Source organism: Schistocerca piceifrons, chromosome 5, assembly GCF_021461385.2.
Source record: "Schistocerca piceifrons isolate TAMUIC-IGC-003096 chromosome 5, iqSchPice1.1, whole genome shotgun sequence".
NCBI lineage: Eukaryota > Metazoa > Arthropoda > Insecta > Orthoptera > Acrididae > Schistocerca > Schistocerca piceifrons.
Genome location: NC_060142.1, coordinates 316,081,486 through 316,099,778, shown reverse-complemented (window position 1 = coordinate 316,099,778; position 18,293 = coordinate 316,081,486).

The window sequence follows — 18,293 nt, the reverse complement described above, 5'->3', positions numbered from 1 at the left end:
TAGTCCCCTACATATTACCACCGCAGGGACCGTAAAGACCAAATTAGACTTGTTACGGCACGTACATAAGGATCTAAACAATCATTCTCCCCCTGACCTACACACGAATGAAAACAGAAGAAGCTCTAGCACGTGGTGGAATGGGAAGTCCTCTTCAGTCCCACTTCACAGTGATATGTATGGACGTAGATGCATTTTTAAATTTAGATGCGGACGTGTGAGTGCCAAAGCAGACTCTTTGGGGTTGGACTAGTGTTTACCATCCCGTTGACGACTAGTCATGATTAAATTATACTCCGCTCTCTTTGTTGGCGTTCATTGTTCCGCGCTGTCGCCTCTGGGAACTATCCTGTTGTTCATGAGATGAAGACAGTCAGATTACTTCCTGTAATCATTAGTTGAGAGAGGACATAATATACTCGAACAAAGCTACTAAATGCCTCAGTGACACGTGTTCAATAAATAAGAAGGTAAAACCATTTAAGGTTTATGACTAGCTTACATCATTTAACTATTTGTCAATGATTACTTAAAATTGCAGATTCAATCTCAAGTTAAAGTGCTTTGTAGTCTCCTCTCTAAAAAAAGTAAACGACAATAAGCAAAAAGACTGAAGCAGTCTTCTCATAATTAAATCAAAACTGATATATTAGATTTCGGGCGTACAACCGTGGAAACACTATTCCTTTATCTAATAGTTCGGTCGATTATCTGTATCCTATCTTCCGAGTATTGCGACACAGAGGCCATCGGCTCCTTCGGAAGTTGGCAGAAAGTTGTATGGCCGAAGTGTCAGTGAAAGAAATAGGGTTTCTGCGGTTGCACACCCCAGATCTAATGGGTCACTCATTCCGCCACGAAAACTTGAATATTCACTAAATCAAAATAAGTAAAAAGTAAGAATACGTAGGTCATAGAGCCGGTACACGAGCTGGGATTAAATGGAATAGTGATGAGAATCGAGCATGTTTTTTGTAAAGGGATTTGCCTTCATGCATTTAAGGAAACAACATGAACCAAAAATTATGATAGTCGGACGGAGGAACAGAACAGCGGTACATCCGGATGCGATTGCGATATACCTTCTTCTGTGTGAATTACTTGAGTAGAGTTAAGAAAGCGAACGACGAGCAATATCGGGTATGATGTACGTGCCATAAAGCAGTGGTTGCCCGTCTCCAGAGGAAACAGCCCAGGAGATTTACGTGTGGTGACCTCACACGTTAGAGAAATGGGTCGTAAAACGGTAAACTGCTCATCGTCACAGCTAGCTAGGCCAGCCCGTTCTGACGTCACAGGAAGGGGTCCTAGCGAAGTCCAACTCACCACGCGTTCGGTGACCGTTTTACTCTTCTTTAATACTGTGAAACAGAATTCGGTGGTCATAGATGATTCTCTCGTACAGTACGTAAGAGTTTACCACTTACGAGGGGACCCTCCATACTGTAAATCACGGATTTTTATGCGCTCCAAATATATTGTAGAGGCACTTATCCTAAGTACCTGGCTATCCGGTTTTTTAGCGACGGGCCTTGAATTTTGAAAAAATCGATTTTGAAGTTCATTGCGAGCTTTGTATGCCCGTAACATTACATATATTCCGAGCCAGTCAGCGTAGCGCAGCGGTAAAGTTTCACGGCTAAGGTGCTGGAGGAATCATACTCCCATATGTTTTTATTGTGTATGCGAGAACCGTCAGGAAAATTTGGTCCTAACGTTCAAAAACGAGTAGACAAATTTACTGGGAAATACAGATATGTAGTCGTTTCCTGCACGAAATCCGGGAAGTTCGCGAAACTGGTGTACGAAGAATTTTTGCGTTCTGTAACTCTCTCGTAAGGGGAAAGAAAAAAATTTTAAACATCATCGATTCGTGGGGATGGCAAAACGATTAAACTTTATACGATTATTTATTCACTGATGAAATGAGCGAGCACCTGAACCCTAAAAGCGGTCCCACCAACGTGCACTCCTTATTGCCAGCCCTTCGATGTTTATTTTTACCGACAGGTAAAAATTTCGCAACAATTATTCAGAATGCTCCCGACTTCATGAAAGACAATAGAGAGATCGCTACTAGGGAAGATTCGATAAAATTACATTCACTAATCCTACATCAATTCAGCGCACCTAATTTTGAAAGCTTGATTAGATACGCATGTTCGCATCGAAATTAGCGGATGGAAAAGAAATCTTTTTGAATTGCAAAACAATTGTGTTTCCCGGTATCGCTCATGAAGAAACCGTGCGCCTGCAAGACGGTTGCTTCCATAAAATGCGCGTGGTGCTGTGAAAATTTGTGCTTCGGTTGTTTCTATGTAAGTTTGTTGTTGTGGTCTTCAGTCCTGAGACTGGTTTGATGCAGCTCTCCATGCTAATCTATCCTGTGCAAGCTCCTTCATCTCCCAGTACCTACTGCAACCTACATCCTTCTGAATCTGTTTAGTGTATTCATCTCTTGATCTCCCTCTACGATTTTTACCCTCCACACTGCCCTCCAATGCTATATTTGTGATCCCTTGATGCCTCAGGACATGTCCTACCAACCGATCCCTTCTTCTAGTCAAGTTGTGCCACAAACTTCACTTCTCCCCAATCCTATTCAATACCTTCTCATTAGTTACGTGATCTATCCACCTAATCTTCAACATTCTTCTGTAGCACCACATTTCGAAAGGTTCTATTCTCTTCTTGTCCGAACTATTTATTGTCCATGTTTCACTTCCATACATGGCTAGACTGCATACAAATACTCTCAGAAACGACTTCCTGACACTTAAATCTATACTCGACATTAACAAATTTCTCTTCTTCAGAAACACTTTCCTTGCCATTGCCAGTCTACATTTTATATCCTCTCTACTTCGATCATCATCAGTTATTTTGCTCCCCAAACAGCAAAACGCCTTTACTACTTTAAGTGACTCATTTCCTAATTCAATTCCCTCGGCATCACCAGACTTAATTCGACTACATTCCATTATCCTCGTTTTACTTTTGTTGATGTTCACCTTATATCCTCCTTTCAAGACACTGTCCATTCCGTTCAACTGCTCTTCCAAGTCCTTTGCTGTCTCTGAGAGAATTACAATGTCATCGGCGAACCTCAAAGTTTTTATTTCTTCTCCATGGATTTTAATACCTACTCCAAATTTTTCTTTTGTTTCTTTTACTGCTTGCTCAATATACAGATTGAATTACATCGGGGAGAGGTTACAACCCTGTCTCACTCCCTTCCGAAGCACTGCTTCCCTTTCATGCCCTTCGACTCTTATAACTGCCATCTGGTTTCTGTACAAATTGTAAATAGCGTTTCGCTCCCTGTATTTTACTCCTGCCACCTTTAGAATTTGAAAGAGAGGATTCGAGTCAACATTGTCAAGAGCTTTCTGTAAGTCTACAAATGCTAGAAGCGTAGGTTTGCCTTTCCTTAATCTCTCTTCTAAGATAAGTCGTAAGGTCAGTATTGCCTCACGTGTTCCAACATTTCTGCAGAATCCAAACTGATCTTCCCGGAGGTCGGCTTCTGCCAGTTTTTCCATTCGTCTGTAAATAATTCGCGTTAGCTGTGGCTTATTAAACTGATAGTTCGGTAATTTTCACATCTTTCAACACCTGCTTTCTTTGGGATTGGAATTATTATATTCTTCTCGAAGTCTGAGGGTATTTCGCCTGTCTCGTACATCTTGCTCACCAGATGGTAGAGTTTTGTCAGGACTGGCTCTCCCAAGGCTGTCAGTAGTTCTAATGGAATGTTGTCTACTCCCGGGGCCTTGTTTCGACTCAGGTCTTTCAGTGCTGTGTCAAACTCTTCACGCAGTATCGTATCTCCCATTTCATCTTCATCTACATCCTCTTCCATTTCCATAATATTGTCCTCCAGTACATCGCCCTTGTATAGACCGTCTATATACTCCTTCCACCTCTCTGCTTTCCCCTCTTTGATTAGAACTGGGTTTCCATCTGAGCTCTTGATATTCATACAAGTGGCTCTCTTTTCTCCAAAGGTCTCTTTAATTTTCCTGTAGGCTGTATCTATCTTAACCCTAGTGAGATAAGCCTCTACATCCTTACATTTGTCCTCTAGCCATGCCTGCTTAGCCATTTTGCACTTCCTGTCGATCTCATTTTTGAGACGTTTGTGTTCCTTTTTGCCTGCTTCATTTACTGCATTTTTATATTTTCTCCTTTCATCAATTAAATTCAATATTTCTTCTGTTACCCAAGGATTTCTACTAACCCTAGTCTTTTTACCTACTTGATCCTCTGCTGCCTTCACTGCTTTATCCCTCAGAGCTACCCATTCGTCTTCATCATCCACAATATTGTTTTGGCACATCAAGCAATGTGGACGATGAAAAATAAGATTTTGTAATATTGTAAGCCAGAAGAAATTAATAACTCAATATATCTTTATAATTTCATACACCTTGCTTTGTTTGTTGATATTATTTGAAATAAAATTGAAAAATTCCGTAGTAGTAGACGACCACGGTATCTCCAGCGCAATAGCCATGTACCCTTACTGCTGTGCTACGCTGACTTGTACGGAACGCATGTAATTTTACGGGTATACAAAGCACGCAATGAACTTCATAATTGATATTCTCAAAAACCAAGGCCCGTCGCTAAAAAACCGGATATCCAGCTACTCAGAGCAAGTGCCTCTACAACATATTTCAAGCACATCAAAATCCGTGATTTACAGTATGTTGGGTCCCCTTGTTAGTTGGGACTGAATTTCGGTCAGGGAAAGTTAATTGGTTTCCTCTGGCTATGACCAGCTGCTTTTTCATCTAGATATTTCGTGAAAATTCTGGCTACGTCACCGCTTCTTCAGTGATATCTGAGAACGATCGACAGGACTTACAAGTGATATTGAAACTTCACGACAGATTAAAACTATATGCTAGATTACATTTGCATATAAATACTCTTGAAAGCGTTGACCTTGCAAGCCATACGTCCTAGTTCGAGTAAAGTTCCGACTTAATGTTTTAGTTTGACCATAAGTTACATTGCACTCAACATTCCGATGTATAAATAAAGCTCCATTCTCGAAAGAGTCTCCATGTAACATCTTAAAAACTATACTCCATACAATTTCTTCCAAAACTGCTAGTCCAGTAAGTGAACAGCGCTTCGGTAGAACTTCCAAACTAGAAGAGAGGTGCCAGATGGAGTGTGTATTTGGTTCAGTGGTTAGCCGTGGAGTCAAAGGCCAAGTTTCAGACTCAGACCGTCACGTGGTTTTAATCCATCAAGAAGTTTGAAAATAGCATACAGGTCACTGCAAAGTGAAAGATTCCTTCTTCCTTCTGGAAATAACTAATTACAGTCACCAAAGCGTAAAGACACAGATACCTCCGTCAAAAGAAGTATGGGAAAATGATATGAGTAAAAGTAGTTGTTCAACAGTCAAGTGCCGATGATCACATCAAAAGAAAAATGTCATTGGTGCACAACATGAAGGAAACATTCATTCTGAATTATCGGACCCTGTCTTATTTTCTGTGACGCCATTTTCAGGAATTCTGCAGTTATATATTTCATTCTTTGAGTATTAAAAGTAATGAGTATACAAAGATCTCTAAATTTAATAATCACCCGGAAAGATTTTTATGTCATTACCTTGTTAATTTTGATAAAACCATTATGGAATCAGGATTCTTGGTCACAAAATGTTGTGTACATAGTTCTGCGTAGTCAGCGCGTACACAAGTTTCCCACTAGAGCGCACCCCGCTAAGCACAACAGCGCAGGTGCAGCGTTCGTCCACCTCCGCACTACGAGATGGCGCTGCCTTAGAGACGGACCAAATTCTGCTTCCGCTGATCCACGTATTAATATGTAACACAGCCAATGAGATTGCTGCTAACATAGAACCTTTTCTACTCGTGGATCACACTCGTGCAGTGGTACATGAACGCGCGAGGTATTATAACGAGTGTACAGACCTCCGATTAGTCAGTCTGCATCAGTCTGTACCAGTCTGCATTAGTCTGTACCAGTCTGTATGAGTTCTACATTTGTCTGTACCAGTCTATGGTCAAGTTTCAGTCTGCGCCTAATAAGATTACCATATTCTTGTACATAGCCATGGTCTATGTCAAGTATCAGAGATATACGTGAGAATAAGATTAACGTACCAATACCAAAGGAACAGATTGTCAGTTGTAAATAGCATCCAGAACCAAGCTAAGTAATTTTTATGCTTGTTATTATTTTAATAAATGTGTGAAAGCTAATCAAGTTCTGTTTAAAGTTGGTCACCGTCAATGTGCTACTCTAAGCGTGGAAGTGGCATTTCTATTGTCTGACCTAACGGCAAAAGATAAACACGCCACGATAAGACCACGAGGCATATTGCTGACACTCGCCTACTTCGTTAGAGCGACAAGTCAAGTAACCTGATGGTGTGTGTACCGAGGTCTTACAGTATGCACACCACACAAAATGATATATTTCTCTTTCTTGAGTATCACAAACAAAACTAAAATACAAAAACGAGTGTTATCGCAAGTCACCACGGAAATACCCTACCGTATGTGGCCTGTCGCATGCTCTGTTCGAACGTGGGGTAATGCGCTATGAGTAGAGACCGAAACGAAAGAAATCAATAGGAAACACAAAAAAGTTTGCTTCATAACTCGTTGCAAGACGTAGAGTGAGTTTAGGTGAGAATTGTCTTCCACTCTGTAATATTATTGGATTTCAGATACTTTGCATACGCGATATTTGTCATAAAAGAAAAGGACAGCCAACGAGCTGTAGTTCGAAAAGATGCTAAGCATCATAACGCGAGAGTAAATAGACGAAATATTTTTTTAATGTGCGCCTATACCAAGACTCGCGTCCAGCGTTTAAATACTCTACAGAAACACTATGCCCCGCTGGGCTCAGATATTTAAAATCAATTCCGCAGTGCTTGATAGAAAGAAGCTGCGAAACAGAAGAAAGAACAATATATCTTTTGTTAAGAAATATTCTAGAGACTTCATCATCCCTTGTACTTTTGGTCGCCGACATGTTAAGACGTACTACATAGCATTGCTACAAGTTGTATTTTTATTTGTGTCAAAACTATGTGAAACGACGAACAAACATTTCGGTAACTCGGGTGTGGATACAATGTACTTACGCACACGCAAGGACATTTAATTTTAAGAAGGAACGGACTGACAAAGCAGCGATTACTGGACTGCGCCATGTACAAAAGAAATATCAGATGTAAGTCATGCATTTATTGTGTATTTCTCAATATCTAGAAGTTTAAAGCCAAATTGTTAAAAATATATTAATATTTTACGATGCAGTAATTTTCTTCTTATTCTTTTCTTTCACTAACCAGAAATAATGTTCAAATAGTATATGAGCTTTGTTACAGGTTCGCTCTTTATCGCGGTGTCTCGATTGTATTTGGGAGACCATTAATGAGTTCAACTTCCGATCTGTTAATCTTTCTCTTACGAAATTCCACTAATTTGCTTTCATTTCCATTTTTATATTCAGATAGGTCCCTTAGGTATTTTGATCGAAGTTTCTGATTGAGTGAAGGCAATCCGGCTCAGAAGGTCAATTCAGAAAACCCCTTCACGTAATCAATCAGTACGTCTCCTGAACACAATCGATAACCGACTAATCGGTCATCAATTAATGATCTCTCTTTTTAAGTCGTACTCACACAGGATAGCCGTAAGTACGCAATCTAGCGTTAGGTTGCATTTTGTCAGTAAATATTACCAACCAACAGTTACAGCATCGCTATTGTTATTTACTACTATTTCTTATACAGAATAAGCAAGTTCTTAACGTCAGAACTCGGAAACAGAATTTGATCAGACGACGTTATCACTTTAAAATAATGGATCACGACTAGATAATAGATCACAAATATTACAGAAGAAGAAATTTTCGTCGTCCATTGGCGAAGAGAAGACAACGTAAAAGTGCTGAGCAACAGCATGTGCGTCAAACCTCTGTGGAAAAATCCAGATGTCTGTACAGTGTGTTACAGAATGAAGTCGTAAAAACACTGTGGATGCAGATACCTAAATCGAATGGAAATGTTAAGCCTTGCGACCCGCTTCGTGTCATCGAAGAAGAAGAAAGTTGAGTTTCCTTGTCACAGGCATCTACAATGTACAGATATAGTTAGGATTTATTTGTCGTACTGTCGTACCGCAGTAAGATTATCTCAGAAAATGCGTTAACTCCCAGCCTCGTGTACCCTTTTCATGCGCCTTCGCTTATACGTGTGTTCAGTATCGCTGTTTCGGTCAACCCGTGTTCAGAGTATAGCTCCCCATCATAAGAAAGTGTGACTAAGTGTGGTATCAAAGCAGGAACCCCTGCATCAGTAGCCAGTGACCGCGGGCTAGTGGTCATTATCGTACTTACATAAAACATATCCAGTCCGTCTGGTGAATAACCGCAACGGGTCTGCCAATCAATAGCGCCTCCCGATTGTTTCCTTTTTACCCTTTACGTGTAAGTTCGTGCAAACCACCGGCACTCGGTTGTGGCCGCACAACCAATCTCTTCTTTTTAGAAGGATAATGATGGACACAGTCACTAGGACAGGCTTAGTCACGAAAGCCAAAAAGAGCTGATTTGGGTGACGTGACAGCTAAACACAGGTTTCTTTAGAAAAAATGTGGCGTGTTTCTGACAATTTGTCGACGGCATTCCAGGGAGTTCGTCCGCCAGGTGCAAGTCTTTTTATTTGACATCACTTCAGCGACTTGCGCTTCGTTGTTGGTAAAATGATGATAAAAACAACACATTTTTTCCAGTTCCGAGCGGATAAAATATCTATGTCGGGAATCGAACACGTGGCCCCGTGATCGAGAATGAGCAAGCTAACCACAAGACCACGGGTCGCTAAGCTTGGCGGTGCCGTGGTATTAGTGGTACCTTGACCAATGTCACACGGGATCTTAATCCTGTGGCAAGCAGACGGCTCCCAGTGGTGCCTGATGACACAGCAGGTGCAACATTTACACAGATTTCTTCCCTGGATAATGATCGGTCGACCGTTGCTGCTCGCATAATGCTTTGATCTTGACGAAAGTCTGCACTACGCGGATGTCCGGAACCTGATCTACAGGTGTAGGCATGTTTCACAGACCACTGTTGAAATCAGAAACACACAAAAATGGTTCAAATGGCTCTGAGCACTATGGGACTTAACATCTGAGGTCATAAGTCCCCTAGAACTTAGAACTACTTAAACCTAACTAACCTAAGGACATCACACACATCAACGCCCGAGGCAGGATTAGAACCTGCGACAGTAGCGGTCGCGCGGTTCCAGACTGAAGCGCCTAGAACCGCTCGGCCACACCGGCCGGCAGAGCCACACAACTGATACATTGTGGTGTACAGCGATCCGTCGATACATCCATCCAGCTCCCGGCAACCTCACAATGCCACCCCATTCATATGGCTGAAGTGTTCAACAGGAGAACCTACTCCTCATTGAGGTATGGCAGTTTCCTAGTATGAATCTTGCAACCACTGTTCAGCTCTAAACTTAGCGCAGTTACCTCCTGTAGATTTGAAACAGAGGGTGCGCAGACAGATCTGCGCATCATCTGATCGCCGATGGCTGTAAATCACAAATACTAAGAACCTTCAGTACTCACGTGTTATACGCTCGCACCACTGAAAGTTCTTGACGGTGCTTCATTTTCTTTCTGGCAGTGTATTTTCTCGTTATGAGACAAAGAACTGAATTTCCCAAGTATCTACACCTAACACTTGTGTTGACTCACGAAGATCAACAAGAATGCAAGAGTACCCTGGTGGAATAAACCCACCCGGCTAGCCGCACGGTCTAACGCCCTGTTTCCCGAGCGGGAAGACTTGCCAGTTCTCGGCACGAACCCACCCGGCGGATTAGTGTCGAGGTCCGGAGTGCCAGCCAGTCTGTGGATAGTTTTTAAGGCGGTTTTCCATCTGCCTTGGCAAATGCAGGCTGATTCCCCTTATTCCGCCGCAGTTACAACTGTGTCGGCGATTGCTGTGCAAACACCATTTCCAAGTACACACACACACACACACACACACACACACACAAATCACCATTACTCCACCACTCAAACATTTTGGGTTACACTCTTCTGGTATGACACATTTCCCGGGGGGGGGGGGGGGGGGGGGGAGATCCACTGGGGGCCGAACCGCACAATAACCCTTGGTTCGGTGTAGGGCGGCGGTGGGGTGGGTGGTCTGCTGTAGCCTGTTGTGGGGTTGTGAACCACTGAGGGCTACGGCGGAACGAAACCTCTCCGTCGTTTCTAGGTCCCCGGTTTAATACAATACAATATAACACCCTGGTGGAAGCTTTGACCATGGAAAAATGAATCATAGTCTGGTACATGTTCATGGAAAGATACCACTGTGTGATAAAAAAAAAAAAGATCGTTTGGCATTATTAGCCAGGATTGTTCGATGGCCTGCGGCATGTCTTTCTATTTGACGCCACTTAGGCGATTGGTGCTTCGTTGAAATGAGAGGATAACACCCTGTCCCCAGGCGAAGACAATCTCCGACTGGGCCGAGAGTCGAACCCAGCAAACTGCGATGCAGAGATAGTGACGCAACCATAAGCATATGGTTGGCAATGTATTCTGTGAAGTCTAGCTGAAGCCGATGGAAACGCATTACCGCTTAAATGTCCTTGTACGTCTGCTACTGCTCTCCACAACTAAGCGTAATGGAGGTGTACGACACAACATGTTCAGTGTTTGAACATTCATTTGATTGAATATAACACCGATGAACTCCAGCATTCGCCTCAGGAGATCTGCTCCGGCCACGGCCAATCTCCGTGAGTTATAGACATTTTTCACATCACGATGTTGTTTCATTATGAGTGGGGTAAAATGTGAAGCGACGCAGCACTAAAGATGCTGTGCCGGTGCGTAGTGATGTAAGCGATGCTGATGAGATGGAGACAGCAACACTGACCGCGCCGCCGAGCAGGTCACGTAATCGGTGATTTATGTGACATGGGCCATACCTCTCGTTACGGAGTGGTCTTAAGCCCGACGCGCATAACAGACTTCTATTCCACGCTAACAGGTTTAACTCGTGCCTATCACAACTGTCATTACAATGAGTTACGAACACTGCTTGTGTTCCGAGCACCGTTTAGACTTTCTGAACTACTGCTGCAAGATTACATTGTGTTCTGTTGAAAGGGGGTCGTCTAGTTTCTGGTGAGTTTACTTGCTAGTGTAATCCCGCTTTGCGCAACGGAAAAGAAAGGCTACTAACTAGAGAAATTATCCTGCTGTTCTTTACTGTTCATACATTCAGAGCTACGCTGTTATTCTGTGAAATGCACTACCTGGTACTACCAACACTACGTGCAAGGCGTAGGAAACAAGAAAACTGAAAAACAAAGAGAATTTCCCGAAGCAACAGAAATGGACGTCTTAGCAGTCATTTACATTTATTGACAGTTCATAACAAAATTGGACGTTATAAGCCCTTCTAGCCAAAAGTTCGTAGACTGTTTCACAATCAGTGAGAGGCATCAAAGTGCCTGGTAAACACAAGGAGCTGAAGTCTCAGGCTAACGAAATGCATGCTCAATAAATAATGTATTAACAAATAGTCGTACGTTTAAATATTCTCTGTTCTGGAAAAGAGGATCCTGTCGCATATATGAAATATTTGTCGTGTGTATCACAGTCACACCTAATCCCATCTTCATAAACCATGCCAGAATGAAGAGAGAAAGCACAGTAGATTTAAAAGGAATAGCATTACCAAAGTTGTTAAACAATGAGACACAATGGTCCCACCTACAGCTCCAGATAAACCGTGAAAAGGAAGCTAATCATATAAGAACCAAAAATACGAGTGATCAGCAATGTAATTCAATGTGAAATTTACAGGGTGAGGAAAATAAAAGTGGCCCGCACGAGTGGATACGATTGAACGTGAATGTACGTATATAGCCACATCCCGTGACGGGTGCACGTCACGTGATCCACACCGGATCAGAGTGTCGTGCGGGCTGTGTCAGTGTGAGTGGAGCAATGCAAAGGTAAGGATGGTACTCACTCTGGAGCAGTGGGTGTTCGTTGTGGCAAGTTACGTGACAACATAGTCGTGGAAACGGTGCGATCAGGTGTTTGCTGAGAAATGTAATGGTGTCAGAGTGCCAGCAAAGAGTGCCTTGAAACGCTTAGTCCGAAAAAGGCGTCCGACGTGATCTCTTTTGAACAAGTCAAAAAACATTCCGAAATATGCCGGCACGCCAGAAAATGTGGCTGGAGTTCACCAGAAAATGCTTCAGAGTCCTACCAAACCAATTTTACGACTGTTGCAAGAGGCCGGAATATCACGTCGATCATGTGGAGCTGGCCGGGGTGGCCGAGCGGTTCTAGGCTCTACAGTCTGGAACCGCGCGATCGCTTCGGTCTCAGGTTCGAATCCTGCCTCAGGCATGGATGTGTGTGATGTCCTTAGGTTAGTTAGGTTTAAGTAGTTCTAAGTTCTATGGGACTGATGACCTCAGACGTGAAGTCCCATAGTTCTCAGAGCCATTTGAACCATTTTTTTTGCTTTTTATCATTCGGACGAATAGTCCACCTGTACCTGCATATGCATCCCTACCGAGTGTCTGTTGCTCATGCATTAAAACCAGCAGATACTCCTCAGTGCCTCCAGTTTTGTGAGTGGTTGTTCACTGACATAACAATGAATGGTTTGGACACTGTGTATGATGGAGCATGGTATCACCTGAGTGGTTACGTCAGCTCACAGAATCACAGGTTCTGGGCAGCGCAGAATCAGTGTAACTTCCACGAAACACCATTTCGTGATCAAAAGTTTTAGGTTTGGTGCGCAGTGTCTACACGCCGCTTTATTAGTCCCATCTTCTTTCATCACACGCTGATTTCGGCGCGTTACATTGCTGACATTTTGAAATCATTTGTAGCATCATTAACGGAGGATGAAAAGACTTACAGTTAGTTCAAGCATAATGGAGAAACTGCCCATACAACCGGCCGAACCTTGGAGCACATTTACACAGTCTTCAAGGCTGACGGAGTTGTTAGCAAAATTGTTCTAATGGCTCTGAGCACTACGGGACTTAACATCTGTGGTCATCAGTCCCCTAGAACTTAGAACTACTTAAACCTAACTAACCTAAGGACATCACACACACCCATTTCCGAGGCAGGATTCGAACCTGCGACTGTAGCGGTCACGCGGTTCCAGACTGAAGCGCCTAGAGCCGCACGGCCACAACGGCCGGCAAGTTGCTGCATCCCGTAGGAAAAAGAACTCTCACCTGAGAGAAAGCGAGGACTAAGTGTTCACTGGAAATCGTGATACCACATCACGCGATGACGTGTACAAAGCGAATCGTTGTCTAAAGCACACACCTCAGGTGTCAATCAAAGGCAACTGACAGAACAGGTCTGAAAAAAAATTAACTCTAACAACTTAGGCAAACTGAAGTTTAAAAAATTTACATAGAAATGTATGTTGGTGACAACGAACTGCGTTTTCCTTTTCTGAGGACACAACTGTCTACGAAATTTTAAAAAGATTTAAAAAAATTTATAGTCTCATGAATGAAAGTATCGCATTATTTTTTTACAACTGAAGGTTTGAGGTTAAAACATTGTCACTGCACATGGAACGTAAAAAATGCAAGTAAAGCTGGTGAGTCTCTAAGGAACAAGCCAGATAGTTCTGAAAGACGACACCACGAACAGGGGTTGGCGTTAAAGACATTTTATTGACATCTACATACATAATCCGCAATCCACCATACGTGCGTGGCGGAGGGTACCTCGTACCACAACTAGCATTTTCTCTCCCTGTTCCACTCCCAAACAGAACGAGGGAAAAATGACTGCCTATATGCCTCTGTACGAACCCTAATCTCTCTTATCTTTGTCGTCTTTCCGCGAAATATAAGTTGGCGGCAGTAAAATTGTACTGCAGTCAGCCTCAAATGCTGGTTCTCTAAATTTCCTCAGTAGTGATTCACGAAAAGAACGCCTCCTTTCCTCTAGAGACTCCCACCCGAGTTCCTGAAGCATTTCCGTAACACTCGCGTGATGATCAAACCTACCAGTAACAAATCTAGCAGCCCGCCTCTGAATTGCTTCCATGTCCTCTCTCAATCCGACCTGATAGGGATCCCAAACGCTCTAGCAGTACTTAAGAATAGGTCGTATTAGTGTTTCCATAAGCCGTCTCCTTTACAGATGAACTACATCTCCAAAAAATTCTACCAATGAACTGAAGATGACTATCCGCCTTCCCCACAACTGCCATTACATGCTTGTCCCACTTCATATCGCTCTGCAATGTTAACACCAAATATTTAATCGACGTGACTATGTCAAACGCTACACTACTAATGGAGTGTCAGACATCACAGGATTCTAGTTCCTATTTATCTGCATTAATTTACATTTATCTATTTTATGTATGGATACCTGCAATATAAGTGTAAGTTTTAACAAAAAAATTCAAACAAAGAAATATAAATATTGCCGTAATCATAGAAACAAAGCAGAAATTGAGAGGAACAAAAGATTTAAATAATTACAAATTAATTTGCAGTGGAGTCGGACCAACCCAAAGAGCAGTGAGTTCGTAGGTATTCTTATAGATGAAAAAAGGGAAAGAAAAATAGATTTTTATGATTATATATATAGAGTGTTGGATTTAGAGCGTATAGAGCACTTTTATGCATCATGACAGTAAATGCTCGTGAAGAAGAAAAACGTTGTTGTTGTTATGGTCTTCAGTCCTGAGACTGGTTTGATGCAGCTCTCCATGCTACTCTATCCTGTACAAGCTTCTTCACCTCCCAGTACCTACTGCAACCTACATCCTTCTGAATCTGTTTAGTGTATTGATCTCTTGGTCTCCCTCTACGATTTTTCCCCTCCACGCTGCCCTCCAATACTAAATTGGTGATCCCTTGATGCCTCAGAACATGTCCTACCAACCGATCCCTTCTTCTAGCCAAGTTGTGCCACAAACTCCTCTTCTCTCTAACCCTATTCAATACCTCCTCATTAGTTATATGATCTACCCATCTAATCTTGAGCATTCTTCTGTAGCACCACATTTGGAAAGCTTCTATTCTCTTCTTGTCCAAACTAGTTATCGTCCATGCTTCACTTCCATACATGGCTACGCTCCATACAAATACTTTCAGAAACGACTTCCTGACACTTAAATATATACTAGATGTTAACAAATTTCCCTTCTTCAGAAACGCTTTCCTTCCCATTGCCAGTCTACGTTTTATATCCTCTCTACTTCGACCATCATCAGTTATTTTGCTCCCCAAATAGCAAAACTCCTTTACTACTTTAAGTGTCTCATTTCCTAATCTAATTCCCTCAGCATCACCAGACTTAATTCGACTACATTCCATTATCCTCGTTTTGCTTTTGTTGATGTTCATCTTATATCCTCCTTTCATGACACTGTCCATTCCATTCAACTGCTCTTCCAAGTCCTTTGCTGTCTCTGAGAGAATTACAATGTCATCGGTGAACCTCGAAGTTTTTATATCTTCTCCCTGGATTTTAATACCTACTCCGAATTTTTCTTTTGTTTCCTTCACTGCTTGCTCACTATACAGATTGAATAACATCGGGGAAAGGCTACAACCTTATCTCACTCCCTTCCCAACCACTGCTTCCCTTTCATGTCCCTCGACTCTTATAACTGCCATCTGGTTTCTGTACAAATTGTAAATTGCCTTTCGCTCCCTGTATTTTACCCCTGCCGCCTTCAGAATTTGAAAGAGAGTATTCCAGTCAACATTGTGAAAAGCCTTCTCTAAATCTACAAATGCTAGAAACGTGTGTTTGCCTTTCTTTAATCTAGCTTCTAAGATAAATCGTGGGGTCAGTATTGCCTCACGTGTTCCAATATTTCTACGGAATCCAAAGTGATCTTCCCCGAGGTCAGCTTCTAGCAGTTTTTCCATTCGTCTGTAGAGAATACGCGTTAGTATTTTGCATCCGTGACTTATTAAACTGATAGTTCGGTAATTTTCACATTTGTCAACACCTGCTTTCATTGGGATTGGAATTATTATATTCTTCTTGAAGTCTGAGGGTATTTCGCATGTCTCATACATCTTGCTCACCAGATGGCAGAGTTTTGTCAGGACCGGCTCTCCCAAGGCCGTCAGTAGGTCTAATGGAATGTTGTCTACTCCTGGGGCCTTGTTTCGACTCAGGTCTTTCAGTGCTCTGTCAAACTCTTCACGCAGTATCGTATCTCCCATTTCATCTTCATCTACATCCTCTTCCATTTCCATAATATTGTCCTCAAGTACATTGCCCTTGTATGGACCCTCTATATACTCCCTCCACGTTTCTGCTTTCCCTTCTTTGCTTAGAACTGGGTTTCCATCTGAGCTCTTGATATTCATACAAGTTGTTCTCTTTTCTCCAAAGGTCTCTTTAATTTTCCTGTAGGCAGTATCTATCTTACCCCTAGTGAGATAAGCCTCTACATACTTACATTTGCCCTCTAGCCATCCCTGCTTAGCCATTTTGCACTTCCTGTCGATCTCATTTTTGAGATGTTTGTATTCCTTTTTGCCCGCTTCATTTACTGCATTTTTATATTTTCTCCTTTCATCAATTAAATTTAGTATTTCTTCTGTTACCCAAGGATTTCTACTAGCCCTCGTCTTTTTACCTACTTGATCCTCTGCTGCCTTCACTACTTCATCCCTCAAAGCTACTCATTCTTCTTCTACTGTATTTCTTTCCCCCATTCCTGCCAATTGTTCCCTTATGCTCTCCCTGAAACTCTGTACAACCTCTGGTTTAGTCAGTTTATCCAGATCCCATCTCCTTAAATTCCCACCTTTTTGCAGTTTCTTCAGTTTTAATCTACAGTTCATAACCAATATATTGTGATCAGAGTCCACATCTGCCCCTGGAAATGTCTTACAATTTAAAACCTGGTTCCTAAATCTCTGTCTTACCATTATATAATCTATCTGAAACCTGTCAGTATGTCCAGGCTTCTTCCATGTATACAACCTTCTTTTACGATTCTTGAACCAAGTGTTAGCTATGATTAAGTTGTGCTCTGTGCAAAATTCTACCAGGCGGTTTCCTTTTCATTTCTTAGCCCCAATCCATATTCACCTACTACGTTTCCTTCTCTCTCTTTTCCTACTACCGAATTCCAGTCACCCATTGTAGTGGGACGAAATTAAACGTCACCCATCCACCAAGTCAGCCCAGTTTGCAGGTGACTATAAGTTTAATTTAGTTTTTGTTTATGTGTTTTCTTATTATTTGTAATAAATGTGAATTATCTAAAAGTTTTGTATTTTTTTTATATGTTTCATGTACGGAGAGATCGGCGCAACGAACGGGGACAGCATCTTCGTTGCCGCGACCAGAGAGGAAATTGCTGGCCGCTATACGTCGCGGGTCGACAGCCAAGGAGCAACAGAAGATCCTGGAACCGAGTTGTTGCGTCGTGTTTCTAAAAAATTAAAAATGAATTTTTATACTCTTTTTGTACAACAATGACGTCATAATGAGCTTAATCTTATTGAGATGTTAGTCACTGTCTGTCAACGCTCAAGTTCACATCTGTATGTGTAGGAAGCTAATAAAATAGTGTATGTTACTAAAGTTGAAACACGTGTCTTGAAGATTTATTTATGAAGAGTTATGTGAACGGATTAATAATATATTTGACAAGATTATTGATTCAGACAGCGTTGGCCGAAACTTTGAATCTAAAAAGTTTATTTAATGTGTGATTCTGATATCGATTAGATCAAGATAACGTGTGTCGATATAATTTTCTGAGGAGAAACAAACGAAATTTAAATTCGAAAAAGTTACGAAAACCAATTGGCCCAAGTGATGTAATTCTCTGCACACGACTCAACTGATGTTTTACAGTTTCGTTCAAGAACCATTCTATGACAATTTAAAAAGAATATGAATCATTTTTGAAGTGGGTTGTAACCGACGTAGGTGACGAAGTCTGCACATGGTCATACATATAACAAACGAAAACCCAAATACGTCGTTACACCGCACCGTGGCGACCTTAGAAACAGGACTTGTGTGCAACTAAGGCACACAGGTACGAAACGAAACATCAAGAGTCCTTCGGAAGTCAACGCGAGTTTTCGTGGAGCCTTCACCAGCCAGCGGCGACTTCGCGGGTGTGGGCATCTGACGGAGTGCAGCCAAGCAGTACGGTCACGCAGTTGTTCCACGAGAAGGCGCGTCTGTTGGGCAGCA